Source organism: Fukomys damarensis, unplaced genomic scaffold (genome assembly GCF_012274545.1).
Source record: "Fukomys damarensis isolate Sample0158 unplaced genomic scaffold, DMR_v1.0_HiC HiC_scaffold_20, whole genome shotgun sequence".
Lineage (NCBI taxonomy): Eukaryota > Metazoa > Chordata > Mammalia > Rodentia > Bathyergidae > Fukomys > Fukomys damarensis.
Window position 1 is genome coordinate 39,026,069 of NW_022900932.1, and position 18,594 is coordinate 39,044,662.

Consider the following 18,594-nt stretch of genomic DNA (forward strand, 5'->3'; position numbering starts at 1 on the left):
TTTGTCCCACAGCCATCTTCAGAGTCCTTGACCTGACCTGCCTGATCACACCATATCAGCCTGGGGTGGCAAGCAACCATGAAACTTTCACCTCTTTGGCATGAGTGACATCAGGTTAAATAAAATCGTCACATGAAAATCCAGAAAAATATTTCAACTTTAAATTCTCATGGGAATTTATCTTAAGCCAAATTCAAAGGAAGGGGGGTAAGGGTGACAGGGAAAGAGGAAAGTAGTGAGAGAGAGAGACAGAGAGGGAGAAAGTGATTATAAGTAACCTGTATATTAGGCAATAAAGGAAAGATTGTGTGTGGGGGTGTGGGAGTGTGTGTGTGTGTGTGTAGTGATTAGGAACATAGCTGTCAGAGTCAGAGCCACAGTGCATCAGTTCAACTCTTGGTCTTGCCATTCAGTTACCAGCTGTGGGATGATTTTGGCCTCTATGTGCCTCAGTTTTCTCATTGTTAAAATGGCACTGATAATAGTAAGTATCTTTTTTTGTTTTTTTTTTTTTTTTTTTTTTTTTTTTTTTTTTTGCTTCTTTAGACAGGGACTCTCTACTCTCTATGTAGTTCAGGCTGGCCTTTAACTCAATATGAAGCCCAGGCTGGCTCAACTTGTGGTGACCCTCCTGCCTCAGCCTTTCGAGTGCTAGGATTTCAGGCATGTACCACTAACCCAGCTAATAGTAACTATCTTATAGAGGCATTAGAGGACTGAGATATGTGAAAAGGACTTTGAATAGTGCTAAACTGGCAAAGTGCAATTATTAAATTATTTAAGTAACTTTCATTGAAACCTACTATATGTCAGATACTAGATTGCTGGAAATAATAACCTGAATGGAACATAGTTTCTACTCTACTGAGAGAGGTATAACAAGTATATAGCATGCAAGGAATGTACAGAATAAAATGGAGGCATTTTAGCTGGGCATGGTGGTGCACACCTGTAATCCCAGCACTCGGAAGGCTGAGGCAGGAGGATTGCTGTGAGTTCGAGACCAGCCTGGGCTACACAGTGAGTTCCAGGTCAGTCTCAACTACACAGTGAGACCCTGTACCAAAAAAACAAAAAAACAAAAACAAAAAAAGGGAGTTATTTTCGAATATATCTAGGAGTGTGGAAGTAGGAGCATGTTCCTCATTCTGAGGAGAGGAGATATTCCCAAGAGGAGGCAATGTTTACACCAAGCGTTAAAGCTATTGAGTGGGACCTCGCAAGGTGAATAGGAAATGGGAGAGGTGGGAAAGTCATTCAAGACAAAGTAAGCCCCATTCAGTACTCTGAATGCTTTCAAAGAACATGACAAATATAGAGTAAGATGGGGGTTGACGGAACAGTTGCGACACTGAAAATGTAGGTGCTGGCCCACATCTGAAGGTCTGTGTGCATCACTGCAAATGATTCAGCTCTCATGGGTATTGCTCGGCAGTCATTGAAGAAATATGTTTTCGGCCTACAACAGAGTGATAGAAGACCATCAAAAAATGAAGGCACCAGTTAGGAATATTCCTCTAATCCAGGCGAGAATAGGTGCTGTTCTGAACAAGAACAGTGGCAGGAGAAACCAAGTTGTATCTCAAATGTTTGGCTTGGACAGCTGAACAGATGGAGGAAGGCAATCAGTTGGACTCAATCTCACATGGCCTCGTGATGAACACTATGAAACACGTTCATTATCTAACACTAACTGGTGAAAGCAATCTAAACATGTCTGTACCATCTACAACTACAAACCAAGCAAAAACTCTCAAATATGAGGTATAAGTACAAGAAATAATCAAAGTATTGTACAGTAGTTTGATTTCTTAGGATATAAAGATGTAGGTGGCATTTTCATATTTTTTGCTTTTTATTAATGATCTTGCAACTCTGAAGAGAAAAACACTATATTAAAACTATAATGAATTATTGCCTCAGTAAAGTTGGCCCCAAAAAATAAAAGGATGGAATGGTGAAGAAACAAATTTGGAAGCATATTATCATGTATATTATACAGTGTATTTTTATTTTTCTGCATAGCAATTATCACATTATCTCATTAAGACAAAGAAACAAAAAGTATGAGCATTCTAAAGTGAAATAAATGAGAAAGTATGAGGAAAATAGGCTTGCTCTAAGTATCTTGCCCAATATTATAGAACTACTATGCAGCAGAGGAAGAATTTGTCCCACTTTTTACCTCTGCAGTTTTCAAATCCTTCATCAAATTTGCCTACTGTGTTAGTCAACCTTTTATCTCTGTGGGCAAAATACGTAACATGAACAATTTGAAAGAGGAAAACTTCACTTTGGCCCACAGTTTCCAAAGTTTCAGTCTTTGCTCAGCTAGTTCCATTGCTTTTAGCCCTCAAATACGCAGAACTATGGTGCAGGAAAATTCCTCATCTCACAGCACCTAAGGAGTAAAAAGAGAGAAAGGAACAGCCAAACAGGAAGGCTGGGACCACATATAGTCCCCCAGGTCATGCCACCATGACCCACTCTCATCAACTAAAACTCACCTTGTTTCCATCACATCCCATTAATGTCATCAAATTATGAATCCATCAATGGATTAACCCACTAAAACAGTTAAGAGTCCTCATTATCCAATCATTTCCCAAAACCCTTCAGGAGGAACCAAGTCTTCAACACAGTGAGCCTTGTAAGAGGACGCTGTGGATCCCAACTGTCTTTAGTAACTTTCCTTGTTGCTGAGACAAAATACCCAACACCCAGTGTTAAAGGAGGAAAGATTTCTTTGGCTCACAGTTTGTAGAGGTTTTAGTCTGTAGTTGGCTGGTTGTAAGACAGGATAGCAGGGCAGAGAGAGACACCACAGAGAAACAATTCATGGATGGCAGGGCAGGGAGAAGGCAGCAAGCAGCAAGTAGCAGCAAGTCTGTCTTCCCCTTCTCCCTCTATGTTCTATTCAGGCTGTAAACCTACTGATTGTTGCCACCAACACACAAGGTGGAACTTCCATTATTCACACCCTTAATCCCAGTGTCACACTCTTAATCCAGCATTCACACTTTCTAATCCAGCCACCTCCAAAACTCCCCACCCATGACTGCATGAAGCTTTGGGGAAGGACATCCAGACACAAGCCCTAACATATATGCTGGCCAAGTAAGTTGCTCTGTTCCTCCATGACATGCAGTTGGCCAGGAGGATCCAGAGCATTCAGAAAGGATTCAGCTGAGTGTCTACTGCAGTCTCTGGAAGTCCTTCCTGCTCACCAGAGAGTGAATGTTCTCTGGTGGAAAACATCCAGCTGCTCAGAAGGACTTTCTCTCTCCAGCCTGAGCCCTTTGTCATCTCACCTTCCTTTGCCTCTTTGTATGGCTTTTATCTAGATGTCTCCCCAAAGACTCATGAGCTTATAGGTGAGGGGTTTCAAAGATGGCTCAATTAGGATACATGAATGTGGAATAAGGGTGTGATACTGGGATTAAGGATGTGGATAATGGAAACACCAGCCTTGGTATGGCTAGGACCAATCAATAGGCTGGTAGCCTGGATGCAATAAAAAGGGCCAGAAAGTAGGCAGGCTTGCAGCTACTTCTCTACCCTGCCTCGGAGCCAGCCAACTGTAAACTGAAACCTCTACAAACTGTGAGGCTGGAAAAAACCTTTCCTCCTTTAACTTGTAGGTGTCTGGTATTTTATCTCAATAATGAGAAAAGTACCTAAGAGACCATCCATAACACTTACTAAGGCTGAAGAAGAAAGAGCTATATCTTTTTAGAATGATTATGTGGACACAGGAATAAAGAACTTTCCCCACATGCTGGCAGTTCCATGACCTGGAATAAAAATGAAAAAAAGGGATAACTTCAATCACTGAACTAAAATAGCAATTCTAAAAAGCATGGAAAAAAATTTAAAATATCCCACCTTTTGTCTTTTCTTTTTTCTTTTTCTGGTGCTGGGGATTGCATCTATGGCCTTGACATGCTAGGCACACACTCTATCACTGAGCAAATCCCCAGCCCCAAAATATCCCACTTATGATTGCAATGTTGTGTGCATCTGTGTGTGTGTGTGTGTGTGTGTGTGTGTGTGTGTGAATTTCAGAACTTATTTAAACAAGAAGCTACAGACAAATATATTTATAACAAAAACAAAGAACATCTTCAGGAAAATGGTCAAAATGGGGCAGGCTGCCTTTTCTGTCTCTCTCCCATAGGAAAATGGTTACAAGACCTTTGCCAACTCTCGGAGGCTCTGCACATGTTACATTCCTCAATTCTGGACTTCACTGCAGAAATGTCACATGAAACATTCCCCGCCCCAGCCAAAACCACCTTTTCAAAGCTGAAAGCTCAATGTTGAGTTCAGACAGCATCATAGCATAGAGTGTCTCTGACCTCAGTCCCCACATGTCCTGGTAGGAAGATAAAAGTATCTACCAAAGGATGCCTGAACCCTTGTGAAAGCCATGAAGTGAGTTGTCAGCAAGTGGAGCAATGAGTGGGAGCAAACAGGCACAAGTCCCTGTCTAGGCTACTCACTCATGCAGAAGCTCACTTAGCGTTTTCTTTACTCACAACACCAATGATGACCAAATGAACATATTGTTCAATTAATGTTCTGAGATAATAATGGAAAAACACTTACTACAGAATGGCTATTTAGTAGTTCTTTTAAAAATCACCAGACTTTATGAAAATTACTCCCAACAGATTATTGAATCTATAAAATAGAACTTCACCAAGGAGGAGTATTTATAAACCACAAGAGAGTGCACTCTAATAAAATGGAAAAATTCAGAAGAAATGAACAAATTTCTAGCACATATGAACTACCAAAACTAAACTAAGAAGATATAAAAATCCTGAATAATCCAATTTTAGTTGATAAAACTGAAAGGGGGGAAAACCCCCACAAAAACCACTAGCAAAGAAAAGGCCATGTCCCAATAGATTCACTGCCAAATTCTTCAAGCACTTTAGAGAGGATCTAACATCAATATTCCTTAAAGTCTTTAATGAAATTAAAAAATAAATGTATTATGGAAAATTCCAAAACTAGAAAAGGACCCAATCCAAAAAAGAGAACTACAGGCCAATATCTTTAGTGACCATATATGTGAAAATCCTCAATAAGATACTGGCAAACAGAATGCAGCAAATCATCAAAAAGATCATAAATGATACCAAGTAGGAATCATTCCAAGGATGCAAGAATTGTTCAGCATACACAAGTCAATAAACAGAAGCAAGGAAAAAAATCATAGCCCATTTGTCCATCAACTGGTGACTGGATAAAGATTTTTAAAAATAAAATAGAGTAAGACTCAACCATAAAGAATGAGAAACTAGAGATATTTATAGCTAAATGGATGCAATTGAGGCTATACTCTTAAGTGAAATAAATAGGACACACAAATACCAAATACTTTCTCTGCTGTGAAAGTGTAAATGAGGATCAAAATGTGTAATAGATAATGTGAAATAGGGAGAAAAGGTCCAAAGGGGAAGTGGGAAGAGTAGGGAAAAGGAAAGAAGGGAAAGGAAAAAAATATGAGAAAAGGATAAAACAGAAACAAAGACTTTGTTAGGGAAGAGTGGATGGGTTGAAGTGGGGGGCAGGGGAATAAGGAAAAAATAAGAACCAGGGCTGGGGATTTAGCTCAGTGGTTCTGCCACCTGCTTTACAAGCACAAAGACCTGAGTTCAATACCCAGTACAAAAAAAATTGGGGGCCAGAGATTTGGCTCAGTGGTTCTGCCAACTGCCTTGCAAGCACAAGGGCCCAAGGTCAATCCCTGGCACCCCAAATAAAATAAAATAAAAATCTTTAAAAATAAAAATAAGAACCAAGATATATCATGCAAAGGTACAAATTCCCAATGATGTCATCATACTGTATAATGAAATGTACCAATAAACAATGAATAAAAAAAAAACATGATCATCTCAATAGATGTAGAAGCATTTGACAAAATCCAACATCCATTCATGATTAAAATCCTGAAGAACACAGATTCAGAAGGTATTTATCTCAATTTGATAAACAACACCTATGACAAACCAATTGCTAACATCGTACTAAGTGGAGAGACACTGAACGCTTTGGTTCTAAAATCAAGAACAAGAGAAGGATACCCATTTTTGTTCAATATAGTTCTTAAAACATTAGAGCAATTAGAAAAGAGTAAGGAAAGAAAGGGATATAGATAGGAAAGGAAGAAATTAAATTATCATTACTTGCACATGATATGGTCCTCTACATGGATGACCCCCAAAACTCCACCAAAAGTCTCCTAGAATAACCAAATTTAGTAGCACAGCAAGATACAAACTCAACACTAAAAAATCAACAGCATTCTCAAACACAGATCTAACTGAAAACATTACAAAGAATCAAAAACTGGTATCACATAAAATTAAAATGCTGTTGTACACCAAAAGAAACCACCAACAAAGTAAAGCAACAACCCACAGAATAGGAAAAAAAAATTTACCAGTTACTTCTCAGACAAAGGACTAATCGCTAGCTGGGCATGGGGGCACACAACTGTAAGACCAGCACTCGGGAGGCTGAGGCAGGAGGATTGCTGTGAGTTCAAGGCCAGCTTGGGCTACATAGTGAGTTCCAGGTCAGTCTCAACTACATAGTGAGACCCTGTCTCAAAAAAAACAAAAAACAAAAAACAACATTGAGGGCCAGGGATTTAGCTCAGTGGTTCTGCCACTTGCCTACCAAGCACAAGGACCTGAGTTCAATCCCTTGCACAAAGGAAAAAAAAAAAATTGAGTTTTCATCTCACTCCAGAAAGAATGAATTTCATTAATAAACCAACCTATAACAAATGCTGTTGGGGCTGTGGGGGAAAAAGAACCCTGCTTCACTGTTGGTAGGAGTGTAAATTGATACAACTACTATGGAAATCAGTATGGAAATTCTTCAAAAAACTAAAAGTAAAGGTTACATTTGACCCATTTGTCCCCTTTTAGGTGTGTTCCTGAAAGAATTAAAAGCATCATAGCACAGTGATATATGTATACCCATATATGTAGCACAATTTGTAATAGTTAAATCTTGAAAACAGCCCATATGCCCATCAACAGATGAATGGACAAAGAAAAGGAGGTATTTAAACACAGTGGAGTGTGTCAGGAGCCATTGTACATAATTTTGGGAAAATCATTTCACAATTAAATTATGATTAGGTCTGTATGAGTCCTAGTCCTCTTGCCTGTGGGCCAGCTATGGTATACCAAAACATAACTCTATTTTGCCTCCAGTCACAGCTGAGACCTCAATGGTCCTGTGATGGATGCTGTGACCCTCAAGGGCAAGATTACATCAGCTGAAGACATACTGGTTCTTTGAGAGCCAAGTAGTAATAAAAAAGAGAAAGGTTTTAGCTGGGGAGAGACAAATTCCTTATCAGCTTAACTCATCCCACCTACTGTTGTAAGAACATTTTTGCTCATCTTACCATCCTAATCAACATAAGATCTTCCTTGACCTAAGATCCTCATCAGCATAAAATCCTCATGATCATAGGATTACCAACTCCCTCTGGAATCATCTGATACTTCCTCCAATTATAAGATCTTCATCAATTTAGGATTATTGCCATCCTGTGATACTCCCTATGATCCCAATAAATATTGGAAAGCTGAGTGCCTTTGTCTTTGCTGTCTAGAGCAACACTGATCAGGCCCAAGACCCAGCCTTTTCTCTATGTCTTATTTTCTGTCTTTACTCTCTAATGAGCCTTGAGTTTTTGTGGTTCACAGGAGATCAGGACTCACTGCAGGGGTTCTGGTAACATCCTCTTTCCCATTCCCAATAATGGAGTACTACTCTGCCATAAAGAAGAATAATCTTGAGTCACTTTTAGGTACATAGATGCACCTCAAGACCACAAATTTAAGTCAAATAAATCAGACACACAAGTTTAAATATGGCATTGCTTCTCTTGTGTGAGAAACCCAAAGGGTATATAAGAAATAAAATGGAGAATAGATATTGGGAAGTAGGAAGAACATGTTCAAATAGGAAGGGGAACAAGGGTAAGGGGAAGAGAGGGAAAGGGAGAGTGATTAAAAAAGAATGAAAGGAAAAATATGGAAATAAAGCTTTTGTAAATGAGGAGAGGAGAACGTGAAGGGAGCAGAGAGGAATGGGAAAAAAGAATTAAAATATATTACATAGAGGTACAGACTCCCTATGATAAATGTGTTCATATATGACACATACATAATAATAAAAAATTAGAAAAGAAAAATATCAGTAGCATTCCTCACCAAGAGAGGAAGCAAACTCACCAAGAAAGGAAGTAAGGAATTAATATCTTTCACAATAGCATCAAGAAAAATGAAACACTTAGAAATTAATTTAACCAAGGAAGTGAAAGATCTCTGCAATGAAAAACTACAGTGCTCTGAAAAAAGGAGACGGAAGAGGACATCAGAAAACGGGAAGATATGCTTTGTTCCCAGAAAGGCAGAACCAATATAATCAACGTGGTCATACTTCCAAAATTATTATATAAATTTAGCATCCCATCAAAGTAACACTGGAATTCCTCAAAGTACTAGAGAAAACAATCCTAAATTCATATGAAATCATAAAAGACCTAGAATAGCAAAAACAATTCTGGGCAACAAGGGCAAGGCAGAAGACATCATTATCCCTGATTTCAAATTATACTACAAACTACAGTGATTAAAAACAGCATGGTATTGGCCAAAAAAGACTTGCGGATCAATGGAACAACATAGAGGACACAGAAACAACTCCAGGGAAACTCAGCTATATTATCTTTGACAAAGGCTTTCACTGGAGGAAAGACAGCCTCTTTCACAAATGGTGCTGATAAAACTGGCTATCCACATGCCAAAGATTGAACCTAGACCCATCTCTCTCACCTTGCACATAACTAAAATCAAAATGGATCAAAGATCTAAATATTAAAACAAAAACTTAGATCTACTAGAACATAAACAGGTAAAATTCTTGAAGTCATAGTCATAGGCAAGAACCTTTTGAATAGAACCCCAATTGCACAGGATAAATAACACCAAGAATCAACAAATGGAATCACATCAATTAAAAAGCTTCTGCATAGACCAGCAACAAGAGTGAAGAGACAACTACAGAATGGGAAAAAATGGGGTGGGAGCCACTGCTCAAAGGACCAATACCTAGAATAATTAAAAAACTCAAAATATTAATCCTCCAAATTTAAAGACAATTAAAAATTTGTGAATATGAAACGAGTAGACATTTCTCAGAGGAAGAAGTACAAGTAGCCAATAAATACACGAAAAACGTTCAACATCTCTAGCCATTCAAGAAATCCACGTTAAAATACAGTTAGATTTCATCTCACTCCAAAAAAGAATGGCTATCATCAAGAAAGCAGCCAATAACAAATGCTGGTGAGGCTCCGGGTATGGTAGGAAGGACTTCTTCATTGTTGGTAGGGGTTTAAATTGGTACAGCCACCATGGAAATCAGTATGGAGAGTCCTCAGAAAACTAAAAACAGAAATTCCATTTGACCCAGCCTTCCTCTTCTACTGAAAGAGTTTTACAGACATCCTACCACAGTGATATAATCATAGCCATGTTCACAGCAGCACAATTCACAGTAACTAAATCTTGGCAGCAGTCAATAAATGAATGGATAAAGAATGTGTGGCATTTATATACAATGGAGTATTACTCTGCCATAAAGATTAAACTTGAGCCGGGCGTGGTGGCACACACTTGTAATCCCAGCACTCTGGAGGCTGAGGCAGGAGGATCGATCACTGTGAGTTCAAGGCCAGTGTGGGCTACATAGTGAGTTCAGGTCAGTCTAAACTGCATAGTGAGGCCCTGTCTCAAAAAAACAAAAAAAGATTAAACTTGAGTCATTCACAGGAAAATGGATGTTCCTTGAGTCCATAATGGTAAGTGAAGTAAAGCAGACACACAGTGTAAATATCACGTTTTTTCTTATATGAGAACTCAATTTATAATTTATAATTATAATTTATTTCTTATATGAGAACTCAATTTATAATTTAAAATGCACAGTAAAAGGTAAAAAAGGAAAAAGGAGAAAAGTTATCCTAACTCAACATGGACACTCTATCTAATAGTGTACCTTGATTTAGTAAAATTGTCTTATATGTAGTATAGGTTCTTTGGCCTGGCTGTTAATCTGCATGTATGATAATTTTATAAGAACTTAAAAAATAAATAAGTGAATCTTATGGGGCAAAAAGATGGGGTGGAGGAGAAGGAAAAAAAGAATTGAGATGTGTTATGTACATGTACCAATTCCCCACAATAAATGTACTCATTATACACTGGAAACATGTACTAATAAAAAACCCACAGATGTGACACACAGACAGGAGCCATTCCTACTCTGGTGACCAATAATACTGTGTTTAATCATGAAATCAGGATTTCATGATAAATATTTTACTTAGATGACAACTGCATAGTTAGCTAAAAGCATCTAGTGCTTCTCCAGAGCTCTCCTCCTTGACTTTAATCTCAGAAATTCTATCCACAAATTTAAGGATTTCAGCACCAAGATTCAACATTTTGTAAGACTTAAAGTCTCACTTTTATTCTGTGGAGCATGAACAGCTGAAAGGCCTTCACGATGCTGAGCCCTAAAGCTTGGCGAGGCACCAGGAGCTTGTCAGACAGCAAGAGTCACCCAGGAAGGAACACACCAGGCAAGTTGGTAAACAGACCTTTATTAGTCTGGCCAGACGGCACTCCCAGAGCCAAGTAGCTCAGAGAGGCAACTGGTCAGAGTCAGAGGCTATTTTATAAAGGGCTATGCATGGAGTTAACACTCAAAACTTACAGGAAGGGGACAAAGGCAAGTGGTCAGTTGATCCGAGCTGATGGTCATCAATCATGTACTTGACTGTTATGTACTAATGGTCAGCAGATCCATTGTCCATTGTTTTATAGATTGTGGCGTTCAGAACATTCAGTTATGGGCAAACAAGGAGCAGAGTGATTTACTTTGGGTCTCTATGTTTGGTACAGTTTCTCTCTAGTTTCCCAGAATTCCCAAGTAGTTACCTATTAATTCACAATTAATCATTACTTATCCTATAAGGGGGGGCAACAGTCTCTGGGTCACTTGCTGGTCAACATGGAGTCGCTCTAGTTCAGTCAGGTCTCACAACTGCATTTCTAGAAAACCAACCACTTTATAGATGCACCTGCTCTATTCATGATCCCAAAGGACCTTCTGTAAGGACACATTGGCGTTCTGTTTCACCACAGTCAGACTGCCACCCTGGCTCCATTCTCCTGCTTGAAGTTGGAGACTTGTGCTTAGAGCTGAGTTATTTCCTGTTCTAGCTTTATGACATGATTTAAAGCCAGTTTGGTCATTACTGGCAGGTTCATGCCCCACCTTGTTGTACCACTGGTCCCAGGTCGTAGCAGTCTCTCTCCTTTGTCATTGCTTCTAACTTCTGCTCATTTATCTTCACCATTTCTGTTTTAGTTTCACAGAAGTTCTGAACTTCATTAAACTTAGAATGTTTATCTTTCAGTGCTTCCTAACTTAATCGTCTGTCTCTCAGGGACACTCCATGAGCTGCATAGTCTGTGCTTGGACTTGCTGTAGGAAATGCTAGAGAGATGCACACCTCTGTGTCACCCATCCTCCCTGTGGCTGGAAACTCTGGCCCCTCCAGTTCTGAGTAGGTGGAACAAAGGAAAGATACCTGTGGGAGATGGATGTGCTGGTGGTCGCTCACGATGGTGGAGTCAGATAGGGCAATTCCACTGGTCTTCCTCATCTTCCTCTTTATCCAGGAGGTCTCCAGCCCCTATCAGGTCTTCAAAAAAATGGCTGCTGACATTTCAGGCCCCAGGGCAGGGAAGCCATGGTTCAGCCCCAGTGAGTGCCTGGAGGTTTCCTTTGGATAAATTCTTTCACTCTTGTCCTCCTTCTACAGGCTAAAGTTCTTGGTTTTCAGAAACTCTTTAAAGGAGAATGGGACTTGTCTCTCCAAAGTATTCAAGTTTGTCATCATCTGTAATGATAAGGCTCTGTACCTGCAACAGTGGGGGTGCAACTGAGTGGCCCAGGTAGCCTAGCATCAGCCAGGTGTGTGTACCCCTGGGGGCCCAGCCACTGCCTCTCTGGTCCTCCAGCTGCTTCCCTTGATTGCAGTGCTCTTTTAAGCTGCTGAAACACTTGAGCTTTGGTTTTACATAATAGAAAAGTATCTATCTCCCCGATTTTACCAGTTTCTACTGGTCTTAAGCTTATGTGTGCTCAGATCCTTAGCCTCCTCTCAAGCCACTCTATAAGGCAGGAGGGCTGGCTTCTGCAGACTGTTTCTCAGGCTCCAGCATTAGTTGTCTTCCATCTGGCTTTGGACAATAGGAAGCACTAGTGAGAGAATAGCATGATTTTTCTCACCTTCCTTCAGTGTCTTGGATGGCATCCCCAATGGTTGTTGCTCCTTTTCTAGAGCAACACATGTTCAGCTTATTCTGTCTTCCTAACTCCTGGGCTTACCAGGCTGCTTCGCCTCATGACAAGACCACTAACAATGGAGCTAGCTGACTATGGACTGAAACCTCTGAAACCCGGAGCCCAAATAAACCTTTCCTCCTTTAAGCTGATTTTCTCAGGTACTTTCTCAGTGAAGAAAAGCTAATACAACCTTGGTTTTGCTTCTGGGAATTCTCTTCATTATCTTCCATGGAAATATCTGAAGGGTGATGGGGAGTATCTGAGGTTATGTGGATTTTCAAGCCTGCTTCCTTCTCATGGTGAACTGAGAGCTGCTTTAATGCCTTCACTAGTCATTCCCCAGACTTGTTCTCTTTGGAAATACAATTTTTTAAAGAAACTTAATAGGCTAAGGAGCCTTTCTTGAGGTGACCTAGCTAGTAGCAGTGTGATGCTGTCAGGATTGAGTGGAAGGACCATATTTTAATGTGATCTTTGCCACAAGGTGGTGAACTAACATAATAAGCCACTGTTGTTCTTTTCTCTCTCTCTTCTTTCCTATTTGAGATCTAAAAGTAGTCTACTGTAAGACTCCACAGTTCTCTAGTTTCTTCCTTTTTTTTTTTCCTTGTGAACTGCCAATACTTGGCAGCCACAGTAGCCAACATACATTAACAGTTTGGTTTTCTCTAACTGCTTCTCTTGGAGCTGACAGATCAGTTAGCATATGGCCTACCTATTAAGTTATTAAAAGTGAACCCTATTGAAAAATGTTTTGCCCTGGTATAGTATGACATGGATTGACATCTTTTCTGCTTCTGGCAACAGTTTCCTTTTTTCCCACAAGTGGATTTCCAAGTCAGTGCCAAGTCAGTGGCTTAACACAATAAACATATTACTATAGTTCATTTCTCATTCCATAGTGCAATATAGGTATGAGGGTGGAAGGGAGTAACTCTTTCCTGTAGTCAAGCAGCATCTAAACTCACAGAAATTTCATTATCTTCAAGGGATAACTTCCAATGTTTTCCTTAGCATCAACATCTAGCCAGCAGCTACCGGGACATAATACAGAAGACCTCGAAGGATGCTTTAGGAGCCAAGCCTGTTTCAGTCACTTGGATAGAATATCTAACACCTCCAACTTAAAGGAGGAAAGCTTTATTTGGCTCACAGTTTCCAGTGGGCTCATTCTAAAACTGGCTGGCACCCAAGGTAGAAACGGCATGGTGAAAGGGTATGGTGGAGGATAGCTGCTTCCTCCATAGTAGCCAGAGAGCATACAGAGAAGGGAGGAAGACAAGGACAAGAATATGCTTTTCTACAAAAGGGAAGGGTAAGTGAGAGGGGTAGGGAAAAGATGGGAATGGAATTAACATGAGGAAAAGAAATCGTTGGAAACAAAGTCTTTGTAGATAGGGAGAGATGGACCTGATGAAGGGAGAGCAGGGGAATGGGAAAAAATAAGAACCAAGATGAATTATGTAAAGGTGAAAATTTCCAGTGATGAATGTCATTACACTGTATACCTTAAATGCACACACACACACACACACACACACACACACACACACAGAGAGAGAGAGAGAGAGAGAGAGAGAGAATATGCTTTTTTCCAGGTCAGGCCCACAGAGACCCACTCCCAACCAAGTCTCCAAACACATGAGACTTTTGGGGGACATTTTAGAGCTACATCATAAAAAGGCTTATGAATACCATGTCATTTCTGCACACATTTTATTTGCCAGAAGTCAATTACAGGCAATACTAATCTCAGAGCACAATGTGAAATCTCATTTTATGTTTAAGAAGAAAATGAAATAGGTTTAATGAAAACCCAGCATCATCTCTATCCCAACATGGATACTATTAACTGGCTATATTTTTCAGCCAGTAATAATTGCAGGTAAGAATCATCATCAATGGATGTTAAAATCAGTGGGACAAAGTGTGATGAGGAACAAATACTACATAAGTTTTCAAAGTATCTCCACTTAGGACACCTAACTACTAAGAGAAACTTTATATTGGAGCAACCAGGTGCACACCACCATAACCCAGTAGTCAAAATTAAAATCACTGGTAATGAGATATAGCAGCCAGGTGATTCCTCAAATGATGTACTTAGGGCACACTGCATCACTTCTGAGGTATTCTATATGAAACACACAACCTAAATTTAGTCTTGAGAACATTAGACATGCCACTTTGAAAGTCTTTCTACAAAACGATTAGCCACTCATTTGAAATGTCAGTGTTATAAAAGACAAAGAAAGGACTGAGAAACTTTGTTATATGTAAACTAGTACCACTGTGGAAATTAGTATAGAGACTCCTCAAAAAACTAAAATTAGAAATTTCATTTGACCTAGTTATTCCCCTTCTAGGTATTTTCCTGAAACAATTGAAAATATCATATTACAGTGATACATGAGTTATGCTTGTAGCAGCACATATAGCTAAATCTTGGAAGCAGCCTACATGTCCATCAACAGATGAGTGCATAAATAAAATGTGGTACTTATACACAATGGAGTACTATTCTGCCATAAAGAAAGATGAACGAGTCAACTGTAGGATAACAGATGTACCTTAAGACCATACTGTTAATACTGCATGGTTTGTCTTATATGAGACACCCAATTTATAAATAAATAAAAAATAGGAAGTAGGGAGATAGATCTTTCTCAAATGGGAAGAGGATCAGAAGTGGAAGGAGGGGGAGGGAGGGAAGGGAAAGGGATGATGAAAAAAGGAATTAAAATGTGTGATATACATGTACCAACTCCACACAACAATGTAAACTTTACATACTGCAAACATGTACTAATAAAAAAGTTTCTATGAAAATATAATAAGTTCATGTAATATTTGACCCTGGACTGGATCTGGGACCATAAAAACATTACTGTGGTAATTAGTGAAATCTGAGTAAAGTTTATATATTAGTTAATATGCAAAGTTAATTTCCTGTTTTCATAATTGTACTATTTTTATGTAAGATGTGAACAGTTGAGAAGCTGCTGAGTATACAAGAACAGGTTTTTGTTTTGTGTTGATGAAGTATTTTATGTCTTTTTTATAGATCTGAACTTATTTTAAATGAAAGGTTTAAAAAGTTTATCTCCTAGTTTATTAAAGTTGCTTACATATTAAAATATCATCTGAATTAAAAAATAAATGGATTCTAAGTACCTCTCCACCAGCTTTCTCATCCGCTCTGCATTTTCTGTTCTGCTTCTCTGTAGTAGGCTGCTATGTTCCTTTGTCCTTAGTGCCAGGCTCCACAGCAACCAGATCTGAAAGGCAGAGCTATTTATACTTTAAATAGCATGTGTTTATATGCTCATTATGAAAAATTTCTGACAAATAAAAGAAAAATGTTCTGTGCTAATAACATCAATGTATTTTGATAGTTTACAATCATGCAAAAGTAAGGTCTCTTGAGAAGAGACTTTTAAAAAAATATTCACATAGGGCCAGGGATTTAGCTCAGCAGCACAGAACCTGCCTGGCAAGTGTGAGGTCCTGAGTTTGATGTCCAGTACCAACAAACAAACAAACAAAAAAATTCATATAAGAAAACTGCATGGGCTGGCAGTAGTCCTACATTCCATCTCTTCCAAAGTCACCACTGAGATACAACTCGTTCTTTAGATTAGATGTAGTCATAGGCTATTTCCTGGCAAGAAAGGATACTTCTTTACCCATTCCTCTTTCAGCAAAAGAATGGAAGCCATCTCTCAGATTTTAAAATGTCCTGAGGAGTAACATTCCCACATTGGGATACTTTGTGTATAAAGGATCATAGCAGTAGCTGTTGTTAGACCTCAGAGTTGTAAGAGACACAAGGTTCTCAAACTTTAACCAAAGTTTCCTGAACAGAAAGGGAGAATTATATCATTTAGGATGGTTTGGGCTATAAATTATAAAATTCACCTCAAGTTAGTTTAAATAATGAAGTTTGTTAACAGACTCCAGACTTTAGAAGGGGCTCTAGGCTTAATGCTATAAAGGCTTTACCCTATTTCTTCGATATTCTCTTGGTGTGCTCATCTTTTGTGTTCCAGCTTCATCTCCAGACTAAGGCGCTGTTAAGAAATGGGTTTCAGCAGCAAATGGGATACATTTATTTATTCATGGTATATAGTAAAACTTCCACATGTAAAACTTTCCACAGTAAAACTTCCATTTTCCCTTCAGTCCGAAGGGAAAGATTTTGTAGTATGGTCCTGTGCCCACTCCTCTACCAGTAACACTCCTCAGGGGAAAGGCATGCATGAATGAACGAGGTATGAGTTCTGAAAGCACTCACTGGCAAGGTGGGGAGATTACCACAAGTGTAGAGTAAGCAATTTATACTCCCAAAGCTGGAGGTAAGTTTGAAATCTTCTGAGTCTGAAGGAAGAGTGGACACCTAAAGAAACCAGGAGCGTTAACAGGGAAAGGAATGGGAGCAATAAAAGTTGAGATAGTAAATTCCTATCCTTTTGAGTTGAAAATGTTGATCCAACACAACCCTCAACAAGCAGGATATTTCTTTGACATCTCTTTCTCTCTCTTTTTAAAGGATGTGTTATAATTATTACACAAAACAGTATATAAGTGCTTCAGAAAATTGAAAATAGAACAACTATATGCAAGTACAATTCTACTTCTGAGTATATTTCCAAAATAATCGAAAACAAGTTCTTAAAGAGATATTGTCCCGCACACAAGCGTCATGGCACTATTCACAATAACAAAGAAGTGGAAGCAGTCCAACTTATCCATTAACAGGTGAGCGGATAAACCACATGTAGAACATATATACAATGGAATAGTATAAAAGGAAGGAAGTCCTACTGCATGCTAAATCCTGAGTACGCTGTGCTAAATGGAATAAGCTGATTACAAGGAGACAAATACTGTCTAGGTCCACTTATAGGAGGTACTTATATGAGTAGCTGCTCATCTAAGGATGATACCTTCTAAAACCTTCAATGGATGTCTGAAACTACAGATAATCTTGGTTTGGGTTTGGATCTTTTGGGGGTGGGGGTTGAGACAGGGTCTCACTATGTAGTTGAGACTGACCTGGAACTCACTATGTAGCCCTGGCTGGTCTCGAACTCACAGCAATCCTCCTGCCTCAGCCTCCCGAGTGCTGGGATTACAGGCATGTGCCACCAAGCCCGGCCTGCGTTTGAATCTTAAATGTTCCCCAAAAGCCCATATGCTAAAGGCTTGGTTGCCAGCCTGTGGCACTACTGGGACATGGTGGAATCTTTAAGAGGTTGGAGAGGAGTTGTGGAGTTAGATCCTTCAGGACATGTCCTTGAAGGGGATACTGGGAAACTGACTTCTTCCTCTCTCTTTGCTTACTTGGCTGTAATGAGGTGAATGGACCTTTCCTGGCACCCGTACTTCCCATGATGTACTATGCCACCACAGGCCCAAAGATACAGGGCCAAGCAACCATGGACTGAAATCTCTGAAACCATGAACCAAAATAAATCTTTCTTCCTTTTAGGTTGATTTTCTTAGATATTTTGTCACAGTAATGGAAAGAAAGCTAATTAACATAGCACTGAACTCTATACTGTAAATACTATATTTTCTCTATATATACAAAAAATTTAATGCGTCTATATCTTTTTTGTGGTTTTCATTTTTTTGTTTTTTGAGACAGGGTCTCACTGTGCAGTTAAGACTGATCTGGAACTCACTATGTAGCCCAGGCTGGTCTCGAACTCAGTGATCCTCCTGCCTCAGCCTCCCGAGTGCTGGAATTATAGGCCTGTGCCACCACACCCAGCAGTGCTTCTACATCTTAACTAAGCATTTATCATGCACTGTGGGGCTAACTTTTTCAATTTGCATTGTGACAGCAAAATATTGCATCATTTTCCTTCATACTATCACAGACAGAAGACTTATTCATACCATAGACTTTAATAACCACAGCAGTTAAGAAATTTCACCTTCCTATTTACTTAATTAATTTATTTATTTTTAAGGTACCGGGGATTGAACTCAGGACCTTGCACTTGTGAGGCAGGACCAGAACCACCGAGCTACATCCCTGGCCCTCACCTTCCTATTTAAAGGAAACACTTTATGGATTTTAGTGAATTATAAGAACTCCTCTACTAATTCACTATATATATATAT

At 39.2% G+C, this 18,594-nt stretch overlaps 1 protein-coding gene across 4 annotated transcripts in view; it reads right to left on the reverse strand.

The window, feature by feature from the left end:
• Positions 1–1,061: 1,061 nt before the first annotated feature.
• LOC104867682 (jerky protein homolog) overlaps positions 1,062–18,594 on the reverse strand; it is a 46,905-nt gene continuing 29,372 nt past the window's right edge. The window contains exons 4-6 of one of the 4 annotated variants that reach the window (XR_781841.2): positions 15,637–15,740; positions 3,703–3,794; positions 2,129–2,401 (exon numbers count right to left, since the gene is read on the reverse strand). The gene's annotated coding sequence lies outside the window, so the exon portion shown is untranslated. Of the gene's footprint in view, positions 1,460–2,128; positions 2,402–3,702; positions 3,795–14,361; positions 14,597–15,636; positions 15,754–18,594 lie in introns of those variants that run through there. The other 3 variants (XR_004518275.1, XR_004518276.1, XR_004518277.1) reach the window with 3 other exon arrangements.